At 36.1% G+C, this 26,590-nt stretch overlaps 1 non-coding gene across 1 annotated transcript; it reads right to left on the reverse strand.

Annotated features, from left to right (window-relative positions):
* Window positions 1–19,091: 19,091 nt before the first annotated feature.
* On the reverse strand, window positions 19,092–19,198 carry LOC121213126 (small nucleolar RNA R71). Its single transcript, XR_005908494.1, has one exon. It is a non-coding gene; the product is annotated as a small nucleolar RNA R71 (small nucleolar RNA).
* Window positions 19,199–26,590: the final 7,392 nt, after the last annotated feature.

Consider the following 26,590-nt stretch of genomic DNA (forward strand, 5'->3'; position numbering starts at 1 on the left):
AGTATTTTTCCTTTTAAACACCCATTTACACCCGATAGGATTCGATCCTTGAGCAAGATCAACTAGGAATCCAAGTATTGTTGGATAATATTGAATCCATTTCATCATTGATCGTCTCTTTCCGAAATGCTGCGTCCCTAAAAGTTATGGTTTCACCATAGGATTGTGAATTACCATCCACATTAAACATTATGGGGATCTTCCTAATTACAGATTCTCTATTTCGCTTAACATGTAATGCTAGAGATTGCGAGGAAATGAAATTAGGACCAAAGTTCTTTACTTTTCTCACTCTTTGACTTTTCCTCAGCTCCGTATCCTTATTGTCACAAAGACTTCTTTTGGTTTGATCACTTGAGTTCATTAATTGATGTTCTTTTTCTGAATCTGTTGAATCATTGAAAACCTTATTTTCAATGAATATGACATCTATTTTTTCAATTATTGTATTTGACACTAAGTTAAGAACATGATTAGCCTTAGAGTGTTGGGCATATCCAACAAATTCACCCTTGATGGCTCTTGGACCTAACTTTGTTCTCCATTGGTCGAGAACTCTATAGTAAGCCAAACACCCCTACACTTTGAAATAATCTAAGTTTGGCATCCGACCCTTCCATAACTCATATAAAGATACTTTGAATTTTTTTTTGTATTTTGTTAAGAATATAACACGTAGTCAATAATGCTTCACCCCATAAATTATATGGAAGTTTAGCATTTAACAACATCGAGTTAACCATATCTACTAAAGTACAATTCTTTTTTTCTGCCAAACCATTTTGTTGCAAAGTATAAGGCACGAAACACTCATGTGCCACACCTTGTTCCTTACAAAATACATTAAATTCATTTGAAAAATATTTATCACCTCTATCACTACAAAGCACTTTGATTTTCTTACTAATCAAATTCTCAAACTCATTCTTAAAACGTTTAAACATATCAAATGCCTCGTCGATTCTCATGAGATACACATAAGTAAATCTAGAGAAGTCGTCTATAAAAGTAATAAAATATCATTTTCCACATTTTGCTAGAGTTCCATTTAATTCACAAACATCTGAATAAATTAAATCTAATTCCTTTCACACTTATTAGAAAACGACTTCTTGGTAATTTTTTATTGAATACAAGTTCCACATTTATCCACAAACTCATCATTAATTAGACTTATATAACCATCACTTTGCATATATTGTAAAGTTTTAAAATTAAAATGTGCTAAACGCGCATGCCACAAAGGATAAGATTCAACAATATAAGCAAAAAAATTAACTTTATTCATATCAATGCTCAACATGAACATACCCTCGCGAACATTAAAGCAAGACAAACTTATCGAATTGCAAGATAATCTTGAACCCCGTGTTACATAGAATAATCGCGGGCACTAAATTCTTTCTTACATCAAGAACATGCAACACATTGGTCAAAGTCAATTTCTTCCCAGATGTGAAGTTGGGTTCCACCGTCCCTTGACCGAGAACCTTAATCGATTGATAGTTTCCTATAAGCACTTCATGATTTGCTACTAGTTCATAACTCTTGAATTGTTGTCGATCATTACACACATAGATAGTAGCTTTGGAGTCGAGCCACCAATTACAAGACTTATCAGTCATGGCTATGTTGAGTTCAGTAATCATACCAGTCTCCAAAGTCTCGATCCCTTCCATAACCATGGCCACTAAGTCCATGTCCGCCACTATGTTGGCTTTAGAAGTTGCGGCATCTTGCTTCTTTTTGAGAAGTTTGCAATACTTAATATAATGTCCTTTCGTATTGCAATTATAACAATTGTGAGATTTTTTTTCTTCTTGTCTTGCACGTCATTGGTCTCGGATGTGGCCTTTCTCTTACCATTTCGAGAGTTCTTGGAGTCGCTCACATGGTTCACTTTAGAACTTTGGGGAAGATACACTGCATCACATTCTGAGTTTCTTCTTTAATATGCAAATGCCTAAGTATTTTCTCTACAGTGAAGTCCTCTACCATATGCAGAAGTTTCTTCCGATAATTGTTCCAAGACGAGGGAAACTTCGAGATGATAGCCCCGACTTGTAGCATTCCAAAATAAAAACTTTCAAGTCACAAAGCCTACTTACAAGGACTTGTAATTCATGGACTTGATCCATGATTAGGATACTATAGAGCATTTTGAATTCAAAATACTTCATTTTTAAAAATTTATTAGTACATTGTCGCTTGGTGTTCTATTTCTCTTCAAGAGCTTTCCATATTTCCACCAATGATTGCATTGACATGTAGAGATCATACAATCGATCAGACAAGGTGTCGAGAATGTGTCCTTCACATGTGAACTTCTTTATGCTTCTTCTTGAGTTCGACTACTTTCTCAATTTCCTCGGGTTTGTATTGAGGGTGGGGTCCTCCACGGTTGTAGGTTCGGACCAGAACATATGCTACATTTAAGACAGTAAGAACGAACAACATTTTTTCCTTCCAACAATTGAAGTTTGAACCATCAAATCGGTCAAGTTTCACAAATTCTTGGTTCATCACTTTGAATGTAATGGTAGCCTCCGTCGCCATATCCAAAGTAGTTCTCTTTGATTGTTAGATATATAGAGTGTAACACCCCTTACCTGAGTTCGAGGCCGGGATAGGGTACGAGGCATTATCGGACTTAAACGTACATAACTATGTAAAATCGGCCCATAAAGATTTCGTTCAAACTAAAAACATTCATTCATATTCATAATGTCCCCTATATGGGCTTACGAGACCCAAAACATACATCGAGGGTGGTTTGGGACTAAACTGAGAAATTATGAACTTCTTGCAACACTTAGAAAATTTTCTAGTTTTGGAGAGTCACACGCCCGTGTGGGTTAGGCCGTGTGGTCACACATGCTTGTGTGGCTTGGGACACGCCCGTGTCCTCAGCCCATGTAACTCTCTGTTTATAACGTCAGCAACAATATATGGTCACACGACCAAGTCACACACTTGTGTGCTGGACAGTGTCCTCTACACGGATGAGACACACGGTCATGTCTCTGCCCGTGTGGCCTAGAAAAATTGGCTATTTACCAAACCACTTGGCACCGTCGTTAGCACCTACTTAAACATAACTTCAATGGCACTTTTCGAGGAAATTTCATATCGAATTATTCATGCATAAGGCACCATACTTTTCCTAGTTTAAACTTATCAACTTCATGCCATAATTATCATTAGCACATTCTTACACTTCATACTTATGCTAAGGCCTATCCATAGGCCAATTTAGTCACTTTAAAACCATCAAGTAATCTAGGGCACATTCACAATTCATCCATACCAAACACACATGACCACACCATATGAAATCTTTAGCACATGCATGCATATATGGATAAGTTTACAACCTAATAACCAATATGAGCCATATCACATGACCACATACAAAACGAATCATATTCCCATTATGAACCAATAAATTTGGCCAAATCAAATGAAACATACCCAATTGACTAAGTCCCTATACATGCCATAGACTTAAAGTGCTTGAAATCATTTATACCCTTCAATAGTTGGATAGTGTGATGGAATCCCTAACGATCTCCAACCCGAGCTAGCTAGTGACCCTATAAAATGAGGAAAAGGAAGGGGTAAGCTATATAGCTTAGTAAGTCCATATGAAAATAATAAGAGATTTATTGACATGTTTTTTTCCATATCCTTGCAACATGTTCTCAAGTTAATACAATCATAATTGCGCAAAATTCTACTATTTACTCTTGTTCATCTCAAGCTGTCTACTTGAGTCACAGTCACTAAATTATTTATATCTTGATCTACGGAACTCTAAATTAAGATCTAAAAATTTTAACTGAAACTAGACTCACATATCTTCTTACCATAAAATTTTCAGAATTTTTGGTCTATCCAGTAAGAATAGTTTATTCTTTAAACTCTTTCCTGTTCTGCTATTTAACAGTTTCAACCATTCTTCACTAAAAATTAATTATATCATAGTACGGAATTTGGATAATGTTCCCGTCTATTTCTATTGAAAATACACTCATTAAGGATTTATTCATATGAATTCTAACCCATAATTATTTTCATACAATTTTTAATGATTTTCCAAAGTTAAGACAAAGGAACCTAAAATCACTCTAGCCTTGTCTCACAAAAATCCAAATATCTCATAACACAAAATTCTTTTGCTTACATTGTTTCTTCTACGTGAAACTAGACTAGATAATATTTAATTTCATATTTTATTCAACTTCTAACTCAATTTCCAAAATTTTTGGTGGATTTTCAAATTTGGACTACTGCTGTTGTCCAAAACTATTTTAATGTAAAATAATGATAACTAAGTTTATAACACCTTTACCAATCATTTCAACCATCATGGTAAAAATACATATTTATACATCATAAGCATAGACCCATAACCACTAGGTCATCACAAAATAATTCTCTTGGGCATGACTTACTTATTTGTATCCTTACCCAATGTGCATCATAAACCGAAATCATTTCTCATGAGTTTTGCACACATACCTATACCACTTGTAACATCATCATAACTTTTCTCAATCATGACACAATATTTAAATCACCTGTTGAACCACTTGGAATACTAAAGGATACTCGATAAGCCTCATACAAAAGGGTAAAATGCTGATGCCATGTCCCAGACTTGGTCTTACACTAACACATATAACAATGTTGATGTCAAGTTCCAAACATGGTCTTATACTGGCTCGCATATTGAGGCTGATGCCATGTCCCACACATGGTCTTACACTAGATCACATAACAATGTCGATGCCATGTTCCAAACATGGTCTTACACTGGTTCGCATAAACCGGTGATGATGCCATGTCCCAGACATGATCTTACACTGACATATATCGAGGCCGATGCCATGTCCCAGAGATGGTCTTACACTGACACATATTGAGGCTGATGCCATGTCCCAGACATGGTCTTACACTGGCTCTCATATCGCCATGGTCCAACCAAGGTCTTTTCTGTCAATTCAGTACAAGTCTTAGTCCGATAGTACTTGACCCTGCATTTTTCTTAGATTGATATTTCAATTCAATCTCTTATTATCATGGTTTGATATCAATTGTACAAAATAATAATACATTATATCATTTCTAATTTAATAATTGATCACTGTCAACTAACCATATGAACTTACCTCGTTTGTTGAAACAACGAATTGAGTTGACTAACCCAATACTTTGTTTTCCCTCGTTCTCTATCCAAATCTCGTCTCTCCCCAATCTATATAATAACAAATTTTACTTATTTAGTCATCAATTTATACAATTTAGTCCAAAAATTCACATTAGGACAACTTTACACTTTTTCTCCTAATGTTTCACATTCTTGCAATTTAGTCCCTATAACATAAAAGTGCAAATTCATTAAATTAAACACAACCCAAGTTTAGCTGAATTTTTATAATAATTACTAGCTGCCCATAAAACATACTTTGACAAATTTACAATTTTGCCCCTAGGCTTTCACAAAATTACGATTTTGCCCCTAGGCCTGTAAAATGATTTTCATCGAATTTCCTCATTAACCAAGCCTAGCCGAAACTGATTTAAACTTGTAGCAACTCTCAATTTCAATTATTCCACACATTTATCACCTATTTTATAACTTTTGCAAAAAGGTCCATTTTAGGTGGTTTCATGAAAAATCCTTTCACAAAAGTTGTTAATTAAACAACCTTCCTTTCACAAAAGTTGTTAATTAAACAACTAAGATTCATTTTCTTTCATAAAAATTCAGCAAACAACATGAATATTCATATGGCAAAACCCTAGACTCTCAACCTGTAACACCTCATGCCCGTAACCCACGCTGGGTGGAGTACAAGGCATTACCTCACTTGATTTCATGCTTTCACTTGATTTCATGCTTTCGGTCAATCTCAAGTTAGTGAGATTCAGTCAAATTTTAAAAAATTTTCTATATCTACTTTAGACTTCTTATTATGGGCATAAGATTCCCAAATCGATCATTGAAAACTAATCGGGACCATTCCGAGTCCCTAAACCAACTATGAAAATTTTGTCCTTGAACAGGTCACACGCTGGTGTGAAAGGGTAACACGCCCGTGTAACCATTTTATCATGGTCATGCTGATGGCCCATGTGGCTCACACGGCCCAGGCACCTAGGGACATGCCCGTGTCTAATACCCGTGTGGAATTAAATTCTAATTCACACCTACAGGGGTTTTCACATGGCCGGACACACGTCCGTGTCAATGGTCCGTGTCCCTCATACGGCCATGACACGCCAGTGTTCTAGCCCGTGTGTAAAAACTTGGACATTCTGTTTCTGATGTCAGCATCCCTAAAATGTCACACTGCCATGGCACACCCCCGTGTACTAGGCCGTGTCCTCCACAGGATTGAGACACACGGCTGTGTCTCTGCCCGTGTGTTTTATACCATACATACTAACTTGAAATTCTTACGTGCAGGGGACACACGGCCGAACTACACGCCCATGGGGCAAACCGTGTGTCACACACGGCCTAGACACACTCCCATGTGTCTACCCGTGTGGACAATATAAGGCTATTTACCAAGCCTCATTGCCACCCTTATATACCAAGTTCCATGGAAATACCAACCAATACCAGGATAATACCTCTTTTATAAATCAAAATGAGTGTTAGCCATCATTCAAGGCTTAATACAAAATGAAGGGTCCTAAACCCGAGTCATTACAATTGGCTAATTCTCAAAGACACAAAATGATAAAGTCTAAGCCCTATACATGCCATATTCAAAAATATAAATTCAACTATATCGGTTCTTCGGCTGATAGTGTGATCGATATCTCTGACTTTCAGCAATCCTGGAGCTAATTAGGCGGCACTAAAAGAAAATGAAAAGGAAAGGGAGTAAGCATTAAAGCTTAGTAAGTTGCATATAAGTAATATACAACAACAATGCATCAACAATCACCATGCTCATGATACCAAGGTAGGCATAAGTATAACCTACTCATTGCCGTCCATACAACCTACAAATCACGTATATAGAGTTTATATCTCATACGTACCAATTAGGTACCTGTACCACCCACAACACGACTATACTTTTCTTCATTAAGCTAAAATCACTACTCTCACCGTTGAACCATTCAGAACACTATCGGATATTCCATAAGCCTCAAACACGGGTAAGTTACCGATGCCATGTCCTAGACATGGTCTTACATTGGCTATCACCACCGAGGCCAATGCCATGTCCCAAACATGGTCTTACACTAGCTCTCACATATCCTTGCCAACACCATGTCCCAAACATGGTCTTACACTGACACATTTCATAGCCGATGCATGTCCCAGACATAGTCTTACACTGACACATTTCGTAGCCGATGCATGTCCCAGACATGTCTTACACTAGCACTCATCTCAATACCGATGCGATGTCCCAGACATAGACTTACACTGGCTTTCATAATGTGGCCGATGCATGTCCCAGACATGTCTTACACTAGCCCACAACAACCCATATGTCATGGCATGAATATCTAATTTATTTCCTAGGTTCAAAAGGGAACTCTACTATCTCTATTATCATCATGCTTTCTCAATTCCAAAATGAAGCAATTCATGCTATGTTAGTTTCAAGTATAATTCAGTACATATATTAACAATGTATGTAACACCCTGAACCCGAGACCGACACCGGAGTCGAACACGAGGTGTTAACAGACTTTAAACCCCTTATAAAAAATATTTCCCAGACACTGCCAATCTGCGTACTAGTCGCTTTAAAAATCATATCTTGAGTTTCACAACTCGAAAATCAGTTTCGTGATTTTTCCCTGAAACTAGACTCATATTCCCATCTACATATTTTTTTCTATAATTTTTGGTAAGGCCAATTAGTACAGTTTATTAGTCAAAGTCTCCCATGTTACAGGGATTGACTACCCTGACCTTTGCGCATTACAACTTGGATATCTCCTTGTACAGGGCTCCAATACTGATGCCGTTTGTTTCTATAGAAAATAGACTCAGAGAGGAATCTATACATATATGGTATGACTCCTAATTATCTCTGGTTAATTTATAATGAATTTCCAAAGTCGGAACAGGGAATCCAGAAACCGTTCTGGCCCTGTCTCACGAGAACCTGAATATCTCTTAACATACTGTCCGTATGATTGTTTCGTTACTTTCCTATGAAATTAGATTCATCAAGGTTTGTTTACATAATTTATTCACTATTTAATTCCATTCCTACTATTTTTAGTGATTTTCCAAATCTACATCACTGCTGCTGTCATCATCTGCCTTTAAGGTAGACTTTACCTATTTCATGGTTTCCATGATTCAACTAGCCCTTTTTGCATAAATAGCACAATTTATGAAAGTGATTAACCATCCCCGTGGCCAATCCTTGTCAAGCATATCCACACCAAATGATTATAACATTATACTCAAACACATATAAGCCATTTTCGCATGGCTATCCAAAATTTATACAAGTCCAAAGGGTCCACGACCCACAACAAACGGGTAGTCCTATACATGCCATTTTGAAGTTCAACCAAAATTGTACCAAAAGGGGGGGCTTTGATAGTGTGGGCGACTTTGACTTCAAGATCCCGAGTCCGATAGCTGGAGAACCAAATCTATAAAACAGAGGAGCAATGAAACGGAGTAAGCAATTTATGCTTAGTAAGTTTTGAGCAAGGAATTCCAGCACAACCAAAAGTATAGCATTCATATAGCTAAACGGATAATTTCATATGCACAAATTTACGATATCGTACTTGCTTCACATTATCAACCCTTATGTACATACACAAAAGATCAACTCAGCCAAAGGCCGGTAGCTCATTTATCAACTGAGCGAATACTTATTTGTAAGGGCTCAACTAAATTCAAGCACATACGAAACATACCTCAATGTTGGGATGTTTCGAGAGTATTAACTGGAATTTTACAGCAAGTTCATTCATTCCCAAATCACGTACCTTCGGAATTTAACCGGATATAGCTCCTCGTTCAAATGCCTTCGGGACATAGCCCGGTTATAGTAATTCGCACAAATGCCTTCGGGACTTAACCCGGATTTAGTAACTCACACAAATGCCTTCGGGCTTAGCCCGGAATTAGTATCTCGCACAAATGCCTTCGGGCTTAGCCCGGAATTAGTATCTCGCACAAATGCCTTCGGGCTTAGCCCGGAATTAGTATCTCACACAAATGCCTTCAGATCTTAGTCCGGATATTGTCACTTAGCACAAGCCTTCGGGACTTAGCTCGGACATCATTCAAATAACCATGCACATTTAACAATAAATCATGGCCCATTCGTATTTCATTTTCGTTAGCAAAACTCAAACACAAGACATTTATCATTCTTGCAAATTCGGCTCAATAGCCACACAAAGAGCATGATTTTAATTTGCTTAAAACATGATCTAATCACATCATAATTTAAGCTCTCTTACTCAAGAACTTACCTCGGGTGTTGTCGAACGATTCCGATAGCTATTCGACCACTTTTTCCTTCCCTTTATCGGATTTAGTTCCCCTTTGCTCTTGAGCTTAATTAAACAAATAAATTGATTTAATCATTTGAGCATCGAAAAGAGGAACACAAGGCACTTAGCCCATATTTATACATTAGACATTAAAGTCACATATGTACGGAATCATGAATCAAACTCAACATTTTAGCTAATTTTTCCCCCTTGGCCGAATATGCATGTCTATTTTGGGGCCGATTTCAACACTTAATACATTCTACAAGTATGGTCACTTGTATTGACTAAACACCCTTTTGTTTCAAGTTCAAAACTTGGCTAATACACACATATACACACTAGTAAAGCATCCTCTCCCTTTCCATCAATTTAACACATGCATTGCTCATTAACATGCAAAAGTTATATTCGGCCTTAGCACACAACTTGCTAGCCGATTCTTCTCCATTTAGCAACCAATGCACATATGTGCTCACTCAAAAATGCTAAAAAGGAGGTTCAAGAATCATCAAGCCACCATCACATGCATCATTAACAAGCTTCATATTTAGCATGCAATGGCATTAACACAAACTCCACCTAGGCCGAATCTTAACTCATCCTCATGCCTCATCACCACAACATCAAACATCAACCAAGAATGATGCATCCATGGCCGAGTGTCATTTCCATCACATAGCAAGATTTAGACCATGGGCTAGGTAGAACTCAAGCTAACAACTAAAACATGCATGCATCTCATAGAACATCATCAAACATACCTTAGCCTAGCTACATGCATGGCCGAACCTCTTCAACCTTTCTTCTTCCTTCCTCCTTAAAATTTTTGGCCAAGGATGAACCAAAGGATGAGCATTTTTTTTCTTTGTTTTTTTCTTTCTAGTTTCGGCTAAATGAAGATGAGAAAGGATGAACAAAAATTTTCTCCTTTCTTTTCTTTAGCTCACGGCAATGGGGGGGAACAACTACACACATTTTTTTTTGTATTCATCATACTCCTTTTCATTAATTTATGCCCATGCCCCTTATTTTATTTTTTTCCTACATACCTCACTAGGCCAACATGTTCCCAACATGTTTCCACCCATAGCATGGCCAACCACTAGCTCAAATTTTGGGTAATTTGACATGCAAACCCATCATTTTCACAACATGCATTAATAGACCATTTTAAATTAGCCTATCATATTTTCACCATGTCTTATATCAATCCCTATTTAATAATTTCTCATGCAATTAGCAAAATTGGAGAATGAAACTTCCACATACTCATGTACACACATAATAAGCATAGAATATGGAAATCAATTATTTTTATGACTCAGTTTTGTGGTCCCGAAACCACTTCCCGACTAGGGTCAATTTTGGGCTGTCACAATGTAGTTGTATTATTTATATACAACTTACCTTGGATTACAAAACGTATACGACTAGTCGATTTAGTCGATTTGGTCTTGGTTCGAATTTGACAATTCTTGATCTATATTAGCAAAATACACTCGTTTAGTCACTAATTACAATTAGGCAATTGAAAATTTACATTTTCGGTAAAATAACCATTTTGCCCCTAGACTTTGGCAAAATGACCATTTTACCCCTATGCCTGAAAATCGATTTTTATCGAATTTCTTCGCCTCTGAAGCTTAGCTAAACTCTTTTTTACTCTTATAGAAACTCCAAATTCTCTCTATTTCACACACTTATCACTTATTTTGCAACTTGTGCAAAATAGTCCCTTTAGGTGTCTTCATGCTAACACATTTCACAAAAGTTGTTTATAAGACAACCAAGACTCAATTTCTTCCATAAAAACTCAGCAGACACTAAAAATCCATTCATGGAAAAACCCTAAACTCTTAATCGTTTTGCAAAATAGACCCCTCATTTGAAAGATTATGCTTCAAGGAGTCCAAAAGTATAAAAATCCTTAAGAAAAACTATCAAAATCACTTACTTGCAAGTGCTTCAAGTTGCTGAAAATTTATTCTTTCAAACCCCCTTTCATGGTTGATATTTTCGGTGGAAAGAGATGAGAAGAAAGGAAATTGACAACTTTTTGTATTTTATTTCTTTTTGGTCAAAATAGCTACCAAATTTCCACCTAATTTTGAAAATTGTCTCCCCCATGTCTCATGGCCAGCTATACTATCAACTAAGGGTCTATTTTCCCATTAAAGACCCCCAATTTTGGTTCTCTAACAAAATAACACCTTTAGCTATCAATTTAGGACTTTTACACTTTATGCGATTTAGTCCTTTTTCGCAATTGGGCTTGCAAACTGCAAAATTAACTTACCAAAATTTTCATGTACTAATATAAATATGCTATGCTCTAAAATAATAATAAAATAATTCCTCAAAATTTAGATTTGTGGTCCTGAGACCACTACTCTGACTAGGCCCTAAATCAGGCTGCTACACAACCATTTTATAAACTAGTCACTCCATTAGTTAGCTTAAGCTACAAGGGTCACAAAGATACAAAAATTATCAAGAAAGACCTTAAAAAACACTTACTTGCAAGAGAACTAAGTGGCTGAAATTTTGGGATCTCAAAACCCTCATGTTTGTTGCCATTTTTGGTGGATGAAGAAGAAAGAGGAAAAGATGACAACCTTTTTCCTTTTTGTTTTATTTTATTACCAAATAAGTCACCTAATGCCCACCAAACTTTGACTTTTCAATTTCTTTGTCTCCATGTTCAGCCACTAATTTTTATTGGTCTATTTGCTCACTAAGGACCTCTAATTTAGTGTTCCATAACTATTTAACAACATTAGCTTGTAGAACAAATCTTTAGCACTTTATGCAATTTAGTCCTTTTTCATAATTAAGCACGAAATCGCTAAAACTAATTCACCAAAATTTTCATACACTCATATAATCATTCTATAACACATAAAATAATAAAAAAATAATTTCTCTGACCTCGGATTAATGGTTCTAACTAGGCCCAAAATTAGGGTGTTACATAGAGTGAAGAAGATAGATCTAGAGACGATATTTAAATAAACAGTAGACTTCGAGGCATAAGTGACGCTTTTCAAAAACAACTATTTGCCCCCACACAAAGTTACTAGAGGGTTAAGACAAAGGTCCTCCCAGGATACAATAAAGTTTTTGAATTTCCTTTGATTAGCAAAATCGAGGAATTCCTTAAATCTTACTTTAATTTCTTATAATTAGGATTGATTGTAATTGTAATTTGTGAGCACCATAGACCCTCTATTTATATACACTCAATAGACACTATTTTGAAGAGTCACAATCCTTTATGTTTGATTTCTATTGGACATACTTATTAGAAAAACATGTTTCATGGAATCAAATGTATCTTTTGAATAAATCATCACTTTCTAATAAGTGCTCATGAGTAATTATGAATTTTCAATCTATAATTTCTAACACCTAAGAACATGATATGCCCAAACATTTGGACAACCCTCCCTGTGATTCATCTGAGATGTTTTCATCTGAAACCACAAAGATGGTCAACTCTGAGGTCTTATCAAACATGTTAGACATGATGGTGCAAATGATAAAAAAATCCAAAGTGCTACCTCAAAAAGGACATGTTTGACGTTCACAACTTGGATCATGAGAACCTTGGTATTACCGATAGCTATGATGAGAATCAACTTGAGCTTAGAACTAGAGATTATGGGGATGAGTTGAACATAGTTGAAACAGTCTCTAATCCAATTGACATAGCAATAGATCTAATCGTAGAGGTATAAGTAAAAGATGAATTAAACACTAACATGAAGGTTAAACCGATATTGAATGAAAGTGTAGAAGAGTTAATACACTTTTTGACAATAGCAGAGAAGGTTCCAACTGAAAAATTCGAGGGGTTTGACTCATTCTCATTCAACAGTGGCAACAAGGCTTGAGTAACCAAAGCCTCATATAACAGAGAGAGGAGGAAGCTCGAGGTAATAATACCTCAAAAAAATTTTGGGGTTGGCTCAAATTTGGTATGCAATGGCTGACAATGTGGATTTCACGACGGTCAAAAATAAGACAAAATCATTGGAATAAACCAAAGTGTCTGGTTCATATACATCAACAGAAAAACAAACTTCAGATCAAGGTGCTGAGAACCAACTAGAGGTTCTTTTATGGTGGTAACACAAAATGTCTCAATCTTTAAAGAACTTGTATTTCTTGTTTTAAATTTGTTTTATTTGTTTTATTAGTTTAATGTTTATTTTATTTCATTTCCTTTATACTATATTGCATATTTTTTATTTCTTGTCATAGTATTTTCTTATAGGTACTTTTTTCCCGCTTGGAGCAAACGAATCCCAATGTCAAGATAACAATAAGGATTCAACCTTCTCAAGAACAACCACATTACGTTAGCTAGAAATGTGCAAGGAAATTTCACGAGGAATGAAAAGATTTTGACCAAGAATAAACAGTTGTGCATCGGGACATTGATCTACCATTATATGAAGCAGTGCATTAGTGGCCAGAATGTTAGGGTCTTCTTCTCCTACTTAGTGATGACCTTGTGCAAGAAGGCCGAAGTTCCAATGAAAAATACTAAGTAGTTCATGAAGCCTTGTCTCATAGAGGACTCATTATACAAGTAATAAATGAAGCTTCAATGAAAGAAAATAAGGGATTAGAGAAAATGCCGAAAGGAAAAGATGGATGTCCCAACTCCACTTAAACGAAAGGCAAAATCGACATCTCATAAAGAAATATGTGAGAGTAGCAATCCAAAGATGAAATGGATGATAAGATGGTTGCAAGAAACGGGCCTAGTTCTTCAAGAATTTGAGTAGCAGAATAATATGAGAGTACCAAATTATCCGCTAGACAAATGTGGTCTAAAGTAGAAGAGCAAGGAACCGAGAAATGGGAAGGTAGTAAAGAGAAGGACGCTGAAGAGGTTAATGAGATGGATTACTAGAAGGAGGAGAAGGATTAAATGAACTTTTAATTTTTTCTATTGTAAATAATTAGGATGATTTTTATCTTTATTTTAGGAGTAGGAGTAACAATAGATTTATATATAGAGAGAGTAATAGTAGATTTATATATATATTCTATTTTTAAGTTTCCTATGTAGGAACTTCACATGAAAGAAAGCACGACATTTTTTAGCTTCTAACGAACAAGGTAGGAAGCAACCACCATAAGACTACGACAATGTCACGATCAATCGGGCAACTTCTTTCCTTATCTATAGAGATGCACATTAGGGACAATGTGCTATCTAAAGTGTGTGGGGTAACATAGAATTTTTTTTAATATTTTTTTTCTTCGATTTTTCTTATCATTTGTGTTCTTGAGGTTGTAGAAGTACAAGTGATTGTTTAGAAGCATGTAAATAGGTTGATTGTGTTTACTATAATTTGCACGATAGTGAATGGTTTTAAATTTTTAATTTTTAGACTAGTAAGTTCTATATATTACATTGTAAATAGGTATTGAGTAATTTAATATACCAAATGATATAAAAAATACGAGGAAACTAGCATGCTAGTATGCATGATAAATAGTTGACTTTGTGATTGTTTGATTGATTAAATTTGTGAATATTGAGATACCTAGGGATGACCTAAGGCATTGTTTGGTATACACCCAGAGTAAAAAAGCTAACCCTATTTATTTATCCTTAGTACCTATTTTGAGCTAGAAAACACTTCTTGATGAACTTTCATACAAAACCCGAGCCAAAAATGTTACATTGTATTTACCCTTTTACTTTGGTCCTGAACTGCATGAATATAGACTTCTAGCCATATGTATTGAGGGTTAAGTAGATACATCATGACGGATTTTGTAAAAACAAGAGTGAAATAGAAAGAATCAGTATAGTGATTACAAGTTTCCTAATATGTGCAACAAAAGAAAAATTCAAAAAGAAAATCAAAACAAGTAGGAAAAGTACGTGAAAAACAAAAGCATTGTGAGTGAGATGTATTAAAAAGATCAAAAAGTGACAAAGTCAGAAAAGTAGAAAAACTCAGTCATTGATGCACAAAAACTCGTGAGCTTGTCATAATTGCTATATTATGTTGTGACTTCCTATGTGGGGAAATAAGGAAGGTAAGGGAAGGAGAAATAAGGTGGTGAGCTGGTAAGGGTAATTAAGGGGGCGAATAGGGAACAATACAATGTGCCATACTATTTTCATGCTTGAAACTATTTTGATGCTTGATCTTCCATAATTTTTTGTAGTAGATTAAACTAGTTTTCGCACTTTAGGAGCTTGAGCATAATCATTTTAGTTAAGTTTTAATTATGTTTTTGTAAATTTAACTAAATTTAATAAAGTGTGTAATTTAAGCCTTTTATTGACCTTAGGGGCCGAAAGAGGCCTAAGGTGAGCTAACACGAGGTATTGGATGTCACAACATAGGAAGCAGAATAGAAGAATTCCAAGACTACTCTCAATGTCGCGACACAGGACCTGGTGTGTCCAAAATCACCTTTGTACGGGAAATAATTACGAGCCAGGGGCTTTTTGGTTCGTACAATCAAATGTTAAGCACGAGAATGAAAGCTAACCTTAGGTTAAGGATGAAAACCACTGTAAAGTCTATAAATAGGCTCATTTAACACATGTTAGAAAGGGGCTTTTGTATTGAATAATTTTCTTTCTAGATTTAGTCTTTAGTTTTTCTCTTCTTAGGTTTTAGGTTGATTTCAATTCTTATTATTTGCTTTTGTCGAAAAGATTAGATTTGTGAAACACAATCAAACCCTGTGAGGATTCTATACTCAATTCTAATACAAATTAGGCTTCTTCTAAACTTTATACTCTTGAATTATTATTCATGTTTACTCTTTTTATCAAGTTTAAACTATTTATTAGATCCATGAGGAACTAATCCTCCATTAGGGGATTAGCGAGTGAAGGTATGATTAATTAACTATTTTGTAGGGTTTTCTTAGCGGATCAGCTGTTCAGGAAAAGAAGAACCTACCCTAGGCCTGACAACCCTAGGAAGTCATTAAGGTGGGAATTAACCAAAATTTGATATGGCCTATTGGAAACACAAAAATTTATATACTTTTTCATACCCATTCTTACTTAAACTCATGCAAATCCGGTTAAATTCTTCTCAAAAAAATTAAATATTATAAAATAATTAAATTATGTTAAAAATATGAACATGGTGAATTTAGTTAATTTTATACTCAATTTTGATTAATTTTGACTATATTCGACAGATTCGCGCAAAGGGTGAAAATTGGCTCGGCTGACACTGCTGAAAGCACAAAACTGATGAGCAATTTGAAGTATCGAGGCACATGAGTTTCCAGCCTAAGACGGTCCAAAAAATGTGTATTAATTCATAATTTAATTAATTTTAATTTATTCTTCATTTAATTTGGGTTAAATAAATTATTTTTAATTAATTATGGAGAAAGGGTCCAGTTGAACCGCACTAGTCGAACCATATTGAATGGACCGAAAAAGCCACTAATTGGAAGCCCAGAACCGTCCATATGCTGACCCAAATCAGCATTTTTAGCTGATTAAATATGATTGCGAAAAGGCCCTCGAAAGACTTCTAATTTGCATTCATACCCCACCTTTAATTGTGGCTTTGTAGATTTGCCCTAGGCCATTTTTAGCAAAGTTGAAAGTCTCAACTCTTGCCAAGTAGATGGCTGGCCAATGGGGGGGCTATTTGGCTTCTGGAATTTGCTATTTTTTGTATCCACAATCAGCTATAAAAGCTACCCTTTGCTGATCATTCAAACCATCCTTCATTCTCTCTTCTCCTCTCTCACTTTTCTCTCACTTTTTCCATCCCATTTCCCTTATTGTTGGAGTGCCGATTTCTTCTCTTGGAAAAGAGGCTCTCATCAGCCATTTTGGAGCAGCAATTAGGTGTTCATAAGCCACCTTGATAGCCTAAGGCAATGAAGAACGAAGAATAGAGCAACTAGTCAAGCCACAGAGAAACACCGGATTTGCTTCTTGTTCCCTATCTCTTTAATTTTTGTTGTTGTTTTGACGAACATGTTTATGAATATTTATGCTATTGAAATGGTTGTTTTAATCAATTTATCTTAAAATTAAGTTTGTGTTGGGTTGATTATATTCGGCCTACTCAAATTGTTAAAATGATGTTTATGCTGTTATAGGCCTCAATAATTGCTTGGTTAAGTAAAATCATGCCTAAGTTATTTTTGCAATATAATTGTTAAATAACTAATAAATTAATTATTAAAATGGATTGAAATTATAATTAATTGACACAATACTTAATCAGTAAATGTTTATTCTTCTAAGGTAGCTGAAGGTTCAATTAGCAAAGTATCTGGCAATATTATTGCCTTGCATAACTTGCAAGATTATTATGATTAAACTGTCTCCAGGTAGGGATGCCTTGCTACCTCACATAGTCTTTTATATGCTTATTAGATTTAATTAATCGTTTGAATTAACATAGGGATATGTAAGAGATTAGTTTAATTTAATGAGTATGTATGTGCAATAACATGTTTGCTTATTAGAATCTGTTTAGTCTATTGAATTGACATAGGGATATGTCAAGAGATGAATGAATTTTTATATGTGAGTATGTTCAGAAGTTAGCCAATTATCGAGTGGCCATGAATTTATTCGTAACAATGTAAACATGAGTTTAATTATTCTAAGTTAAAGGAATATAATTAATCCAACACAAGTATGTTACCTTGACTAAATCTTATTTGAAATTGTGCATTAGAACTCCTTTGTTTTATTTTAATTATTTACTTAGTTTTTTAAATATTTTTTGACCATCTTTTAAAACCAAATTATTTTTACCTCACCAAAGTGTTTTACAATTAATTTCATAAATAATTCTTTTTACAGTCCCTGTGGGCACGATAACTCGACATTACTTGTTACTTTATTACTTGTTGCGATTGTGTACACTTGCACATTTTTCAGTTGTTCCAAGTTTTTTGCGCCGTTGCCGGGGATTGTTTTAAAAAGCCATTATTTGTGAATTTGTTAGTTTTACATTTTGGTTTATTTTTCTGTTTAATTTTTAACTTAATTAATTTTTCTCTGATAATTTCAGGTGTTTATGAATATTTGCTAGATTATTGACTTACTCATTGTAGACCCTGAGATAGATTGAACCTTTTGACAGCGAAGAAGACAAGCGAACCAGAGAAGGACCGAAGAAATGAACTTTGAAAATTCGATCCAAGGAACTGGAGCAAACCCTGCTCAAAATCCTATCCTTATTGCTGATGATAGGGATAGAGCCTTAAGACAATATGCTGTGCCAGTATTTAACAATCTTAATCCAGGCATTAAGAGACCTGAAATCGAGGCACAACAATTTGAGCTGAAGCCAGTCATGTTCCAGATGATTCAGACTGTGGGCCAATTCAGTGGAATGCCTACTGAAGATCCTCATTATCACCTAAGACTATTTATGGAGGTGAGCGACTCTTTCAAATTAGCTGGAGTACTCGAATGATTGAAGATGTTCCTGTACACACTAAGGGACAGAGCTCGATCTTGGTTGAATTCATTGCCACCAAACTCAATTTCTACATGACAAGAGTTAGCCGAAAGATTTCTCATGAAGTATTTCCCACCTAGCAAGAATGCTAAGTTGAGGAACGAGATCACTGCCTTCCAACAAATGGATGATGAGTCCTTGTATGAGGCATGGGAACGATACAAAGAACTATTACGGAAATGTCCTCATCACAGAATCCCACATTGCATCCAACTTGAGACATTTTATAATGGTCTCAATGCTCACACGAGGATGGTAGTGGACGCTTCTGCTAATGGTGCTCTCTTTTCTAAGTCTTATAATGAGGCTTACGAAATCATCGAGAGGATCTCCAGTAACAATTATCAATGGCCAACCAATCGAGCCGCATCAAGAAGACGAGTCGCTAGAATACATGAAGTGGACACTCTCACTTCACTTGCATCTCAGGTATCTTCAATATCCTTAATGCTTAAGAATCTTACCACTGATGGGTCTAACAGTTTTGCAGCCCAACCACCTCACCAATTTGAAAGTATAGCCTGTGTTTATTGTAGGGAAGGACATTTGTTCGAAGAATGTCCATCGAACCTCGAATCCGTATATTACATGGGTAACCAGAACCAAAATCGAGGAAGGCAAGGACTGCAATCCAGTTTAAGCTGAACCATCCAATAGCTTGGAGAATCTGCTGAAGGCATACATGGCAAAGAATGATGCCTTAATTCAAAGCTAAGCAGCTACATTGAAGAATCTGGAAAACCAAATGGGCCAGCTTGCAACTGAACTTAGGAACCGACCACAAGGTGCTTTACCTAGTGATACAGAGAATCCAAGAAATCCGGGGAAGGAACATTGCAAGGCGTTAACATTGAGGAGCGGAAAGACAATAAAGCCCAACACTATCGAAGGTGAAAAAGAGCCAGCTGATGCTCAAGACTCAGAGGAAGTTCAATCGAGTGTTGAAATTCCAGTTTCACAAGAACCAGAATCTACGAAACCCGATGAGGTAATTCTAGAACCAGCTAATTCTGATAAACTAACAACTCCGTTAGATGTAGAATTGCCACAGAAAATGAATCAACCAGTTCCAATAAAGAAACCTTCACCACCCTACCCTTAAAGACTTCAGAAGCAGAAGCAGGAAATTCAATTCAAGAAATTCCTAGAGGTACTCAAGCAACTTCACATCAACATCCCGTTGGTTGAAGCACTTGAACAAATGCCGAACTACATCAAATTCATGAAGGATATCCTGTCCAAAAAATGAAGACTTGGAGAATTTGAGACGGTAGCTCGGACGAAGGAATGCAGCGCATATCTTTAAGACAAACTACCCCCAAAATTGAAGGATCCTGAATGTTTTACCGTACCTTGCAATATTGGAGCAATGTATTGTGGTAAGGCACTATGTGACTTGGATACAAGTATAAACTTGATGCCTATGTCAATATTTAGAAAGTTAGGGATAGGTGAAGTTAGACCTGCTACGGTTACCCTTCAACTAGCAGATTGATCTTTAGCACATCCAGAAGGAAAAATCGAGGACGTATTGGTACGAGTAGATAAATTTATCTTCCCTGCTGATTTTGTGATCCTAGACTTTGAAGCAGACAAAGAAGTACCGGTTATCCTAGGAATACCGTTCTTAGCAACCGGAAGGACCCTTATTGATGTGCAGAATGGTGAGCTTACTATGCGTGTTCAGGATGATCAGGTAACATTTAACATTTTTAAGTCTATGTGATTTCCTGACACAATTGATGATTGTTCTGCAGTTTCCGATTTAGAGGATTTAATAGTGGAAAAGGAGCTCAACTTTGTTGAGGATCCGTTGGAACAAATTTTGACATCCGATCCTCCAAATGATGATGAGGAGGATGAATACTTAGCTTTGTTAGAAGCTAATCAAAGGGGATTTAATCCGCAATCTTGCTTTGAATCTTTGGAGTTAGAGAAAAGGGATTATGCCAAATCAAAAGCGTTAATAGAGGAGCCACCTAAATTAGAACTGAAGGTACTTCCTTCATTTTTGAAATATGTTTATTTAGGTAACTCTTCTACTCTGCCTGTGATTGTTTCAGCAGAGTTAACTACTAAGCAAGAAGAGAAACTCATCTTGGTGTTGAAACAATTCAAAAAGGCTATCGGATGGACCATAGCCGATATCCGCGGTGTCAGTCCATCTGTATGCATGCACAAAATTATCCTAGAAGACGGTGAAAAAAGGACGATTGATGGACAACAAATACTGAACCCCATTATGAAGGACGTAGTGAAAAAGGAGATTATCAAGTGGTTAGATGCAGGTATCATTTATCCCATCTCAGATAGCTCATGGGAAGTTCGGTCCAGTACATGCCAAAGAAGGGAGGTATCACAATCATAGAGAACGAGAATAACAAGTTGATACCAACTAGAATAGTTATGGGATGGAGGATTTGCATCGATTACCAGAAGCTAAACAAGGCGACTAGGAAAGATCATTTTCCTTTGCCGTTCTTGGACCAGATGCTGGATAGACTCGTGGGGTAAGACTATTACTGTTTTCTCGATGGATACTCGGGGTATAATTAGATTACAGTAGCACCGGAAGATCAACACAAGACAATGTTCACCTACCCGTATGGTACATTTGCAATTAGACGCATGCCATTTGGTTTATGTAATGCACCTGCTACATTTCAAAGATGTATGATGTCTAGTTTTACTGACATGGTTGAGAAGTACTTGGAAGTTTTTATGGATGACTTTTCAATATTCGGAGATACTTACGATGATTGCTTAGCCAATCTAGCTAGGGTACTAAGAGAATGCGAAGAAACGAACCTCGTACTTAATTGGGAGAAATGCCATTTCATGGTATGAGAAGGAATTGTTCTAGGGCATCGGATAACGAGACATGGAATCGAGGTAGACAAAGCAAAGGTAGATGTTATTGAGAAGCTCCCACCTCCAACATCTGTAAAAGGTGTTGGGAGCTTTTTGGGCCACGCCGATTTCTATCGAAGATTTATCAAGGACTTCTCCAAAATTGCTAAACCCTTATGTAAATTATTGGAGCAGGACACGACATTCAAGTTTGATGATGAATGCTTAAGAGCTTTCAAGGATTTGAAGAGTCGATTAGTTACGGCACCCATAATTGTCACACCAGACTGGGATTTCCCATTTGCATTAATGTCTGACGCAAGTGACTTCACGATAGGAGCTATCATGGGCCAGCGAAGGAACAAAGTTTTTCATCCCATCTATTATGCAAGCCGGACTCTTACAGGAGCTCAACTGAACTATACGGTAATAGAAAAATAGTTACTTGCTATTGTATTTGCTTTTGACAAGTTTCGATCTTATCTTGTAGGTACCAAAGTAACTGTCTATACGGACCACTCGACAATTAAGTATTTCCTTGCCAAGAAAGACACTAAGCCGAGACTTATATGATGGGTACTTCTACTTCAAGAGTTTGATGTAGAAATTCAAGATCGAAAGGGGGTAGAAAACCAAGTAGCAGATCACTTGTCCAAATTGGAGCCGCAAGAAGGGAATTCTCCTATTATACCAATTCATGAAACATTTCCAAATGAACACATACTAAAGGTAAGTCATGTCCACAATACCCCTTGGTTTGCTGATATTTCTAACTATTTAGCTTGTGGTTTGATGCCAATTGATAAGACTTATCAACAAAGGAGAAAGTTTTTTCACGATGTGAAGTATTATTTCTGGGAAGAGCCATATTTGTTTAAAAGGTGTGTAGATCAGATGATTAGGAGATGCATGGCAGAAGATAAAGTACAAAAGAATTTATACCATTATCACTCAGCTATGAGTAGGGGACACTTCAGAGGTACTCGTACGGTGGCCAAAGTATTGCAAGCCAGATTCTTTTAGCCAACACTATTGAAGGATGCATATGCGTACGTAAAGAGCTGTGATCGATATCAAAGGGTCGAAAATGTCACCAATAGAAATGAGATGCCTCGAAAAAACATCATTGAGGTAGAATTTTTTGATGTATGGGGTATTGACTTTCTTCGTCCTTTCCCTCCGTCTTTTGGTCACAAGTATATATTGCTAGCAATAGACTTTTTCCAAGTGGGTCGAGGCTAAAGCTTATCCGAAAAACGATGCTAGGGTTGTAATTAAGTTCTTGCAGAAACGCGTGTTCACAAGGTTTGGAACCCTAAGAGCTATCATTAGTGATGAAGGGTCCCACTTTCGTGAACAAGTGGTTAAAATGGTTATTAGACAAGTATGGAGTGAAACAAAAGGTTGCAACAGCTTACCATCTGCAGATGAATGGGCAAGCTGAATTGGCAAATAAGGGAATCAAAGGCATACTTGAGAAGGTAGTTTTTCCCAAACCAACGAGATTTGTCCAAAAGGCTGGATAATGCTTTATGGGCTTACAAAACAGCATACAAGACACCTTTAGGGATGTCACCCTATAGGTTGGTCTTTGGGAAAGCATGTTATCTACCCTTAGAGTTAGAGCACAAGGCTTACTGGGCTCTTCGACAACTCAACTTGGATCCTAAGCTAGAAACGGATGCTCCAACTCAATGAGCTAGAGGAACTCCAGATGTTCTCCTATGAAAATGCCAAATTACTCAAGGAGAGACTTAAAAAATGGCATGATAAGCACATTCGAGTTCGAGAATTTGAAGCAGGTCAACGAGTCTTATTATTTAATTCCAGACTAAAGTTCTCTCCAGGTAAGCTAAAATCACGTTGGTCCGGTCCATTTACGATTCATCGCATCTATCCATACGGAGTTGTCGAGCTCCAAGGTAAGGGAGGTAATGTTCAAGTTAATGCTTAGCGCCTGAAACACTATTGGGGAGATAAGATTGAACAGAATGAAATTTCGTTCATTTTATCGGATGTTTAAAATTTTCTTATTTTCCTTTTTAATAAATGATTTAGGGTATATTTTTGAGATTAGTATGTTTAAATAAATTCTGTCTAGGAGATTGGAACTTAAGCGGGAACGCTTGTGACCCCTCCAATCTTTCTTGGGAATTGATTTTAACATAAATTTTCAAAAAATTACTCTCTAAATAGAAATTTCAATCTTTGACTTTTCAAATAAAATGGTCAATTTTGATCCAAGTCTTAAATTGCAACTCAATTCCAAATTTTCATTAAGTCTAGGGACTTAATTGAATCATTTTTAAAATTTGGTTGTCTTTTCGTAAATAATAAAAACTAGATGCTTCTTTTTGTAAATATTTTCAAAAGGCTTCTAGAATAAATGTTTTTAGTTTAATAAAAAAATGATAATTATTAATATATAATTATATCCATTATAATATATATTAATCATTATCAATTTTAGGATTAGTGTTAATTTAATCATATTTTATTTGATAAGTTTTTAATAATAATAATAAGATGATAATCTTTAATATATAATTATATCTGTTATAATTTATATATTAATCTTTATCAATTTAGCATAGAATTAGGATTGGTCTTAATCATATTTTATCTTTGTTTAAATAAATTAAATAGCAATTAATAATTTAATATGCATATATCTAATTATTATTTGTTGTTATCTTTGTATAGGATTAGAACTTAAAATTTTTATTAATTAAATTGTTTTAAGAATTCTACTCTAATTCCTATTTTTCCCTCTATAAATTCCACTCATCTTCCCATTCATCTATCACTCAAAACCCAAAGCACTAAAACACCAAAGTGCCGAAACCCTTTTCCCAGCAGCCACTCAGTTAGCAGCACATGTCGCACGTCCTAGTAGGCTGCAAGTATGTCTAGCTCCATCACATGCTTGCTGCACCAGCCTCAGCTCGCACCAGGCCTTCATCCCGCGCGCTATACCTACCTTTCGCACCATCTTGCGAGCTCCCAATTGCTACCTGTTGCCGAACGCCCGTGTCGTTGCCTGCTTCTAGCCCTGCTGCGCATCACTGCTCCCACACGCACTACACTCGTACGCCCTAACTGCTTGTGCGGCATTCTTCATTCATCCATCCTAAGCCACAAACCCTCCAACCCTCCTTTTAAATTGCCATCTTTTCCTTCATTATTATTATTATTATTTCCGCACAAAAGGTGGTAAGACCTAGTTTTCTCTTAATTTTTAATTTTATTCAAGTAGTTAATTTTTTAATTCATTGAATTATTAATAATTTTTATTAATTTTTTTTGAGAAAATAATTCTTCTATCTTATGATCAGGTTAAACATGCCTCACAATAGAACTCGTGCTTCCGCTCAAATTGATAAAACACAAAACAAGTTCCACTGTGAAGAAGCCAGAGTGAGATACAAAAGTATCTTCAAAATCAACAGATGCATCCAGAGAAAGGCTTTACATTAAAAGAAAGCAATTACAGAGACTTTATGGCAAGTATTCCTCAAGTTGCTAAAACTCTCAATTGGGAGCTATTTTGTGAAAAGAGACCTAGTGTGGACGAGGAGCTAGCTCGTGAGTTTTATGAGAATTTAACTTTAAGCGAGATGACAGAAGTTCTAGTTCGCGAAATCAAAGTACCGATAAATTCAAATGCTATTAATGAGTTCTTTGAATTGCCTAATTTCGAAAACGATGAATATTCCACATTGATGAGCAATATCAAGCCTGAAAATTTGCAAGAAATTCTCGAGGAACTGACAGTTTAGGGTTCTACATGGACTATGTCAAAACAAGGAATCCACACTTGTCGAAGAGAATATTTGACGCCACTCGTGAAGGTATGGTTTTACTTCATCCGATTTAGCCTTATGCCTAGCTCACATGGGACTACAATCTCATTAGAGTGAATGGTCTTATTATACTTGATCTTAACTAGTAAGACCATTGATGTGGGGAAGATCATCTTGAGGGAAATACAAGATTGTGCTATTAAACGCTCTGTCCCTGCTCACTTCCCTTTTACAATAACAATTTTATGCTTGAAAGCTGAAATTCTTGCGAATGTAAGGAAGACAGGGTATAGCCAAGGCACAATCATAGATTGGGACCTTTACTGAGTAGTTGGAGACTCAGTTCTACAGCAACGAGTTGAAGTAAATGAGGAACTAGAGGACCCTAATAAAGAAGAAGATCCCACAATGCAATCATTTGAAGTCCTTAATAAGGTAGAATCAGTGGAGCCAGAACCTGAACCTGATGCTAGAACTTCAATGTTTAGAGCTCAATCGCCTTGCCCAGACCTTTGATAAGAGCTATCAAAATTTTTGGACTTAATGCAACATATGCAATGACAACAACAAGCCTATTGGAGATACTAAAAAAATAAGGGATGACTCGATGAGAAGTGCTTTTAAGAAAATATACAATGACCCGTTTATTTTTGTGTTTGAGTTTCCAGATTTCATATTTGAACCATGGAGTCCATTATTGATAAACCGAAAATTATACATATTTTTACCCCATGTTTAATGCATTTTATGGATGATTTCTCATTAGAATTGGTGAATTCGATGCTCCTAATGCTTTAATTTCATGTTTTATACTTAGGATTTTTTGGAGAACCTAATGCTTAGAATTGGTGAATTAGATGCTCCTAATGCATTTTATGGAGGACCTCCTTACATAGACAGACCACACGGTCGTGTCAATTTGGCAGGCTCGAGAAC

Source organism: Gossypium hirsutum, chromosome A13 (assembly GCF_007990345.1).
Source record: "Gossypium hirsutum isolate 1008001.06 chromosome A13, Gossypium_hirsutum_v2.1, whole genome shotgun sequence".
Taxonomy (NCBI): Eukaryota; Viridiplantae; Streptophyta; class Magnoliopsida; order Malvales; family Malvaceae; genus Gossypium; species Gossypium hirsutum.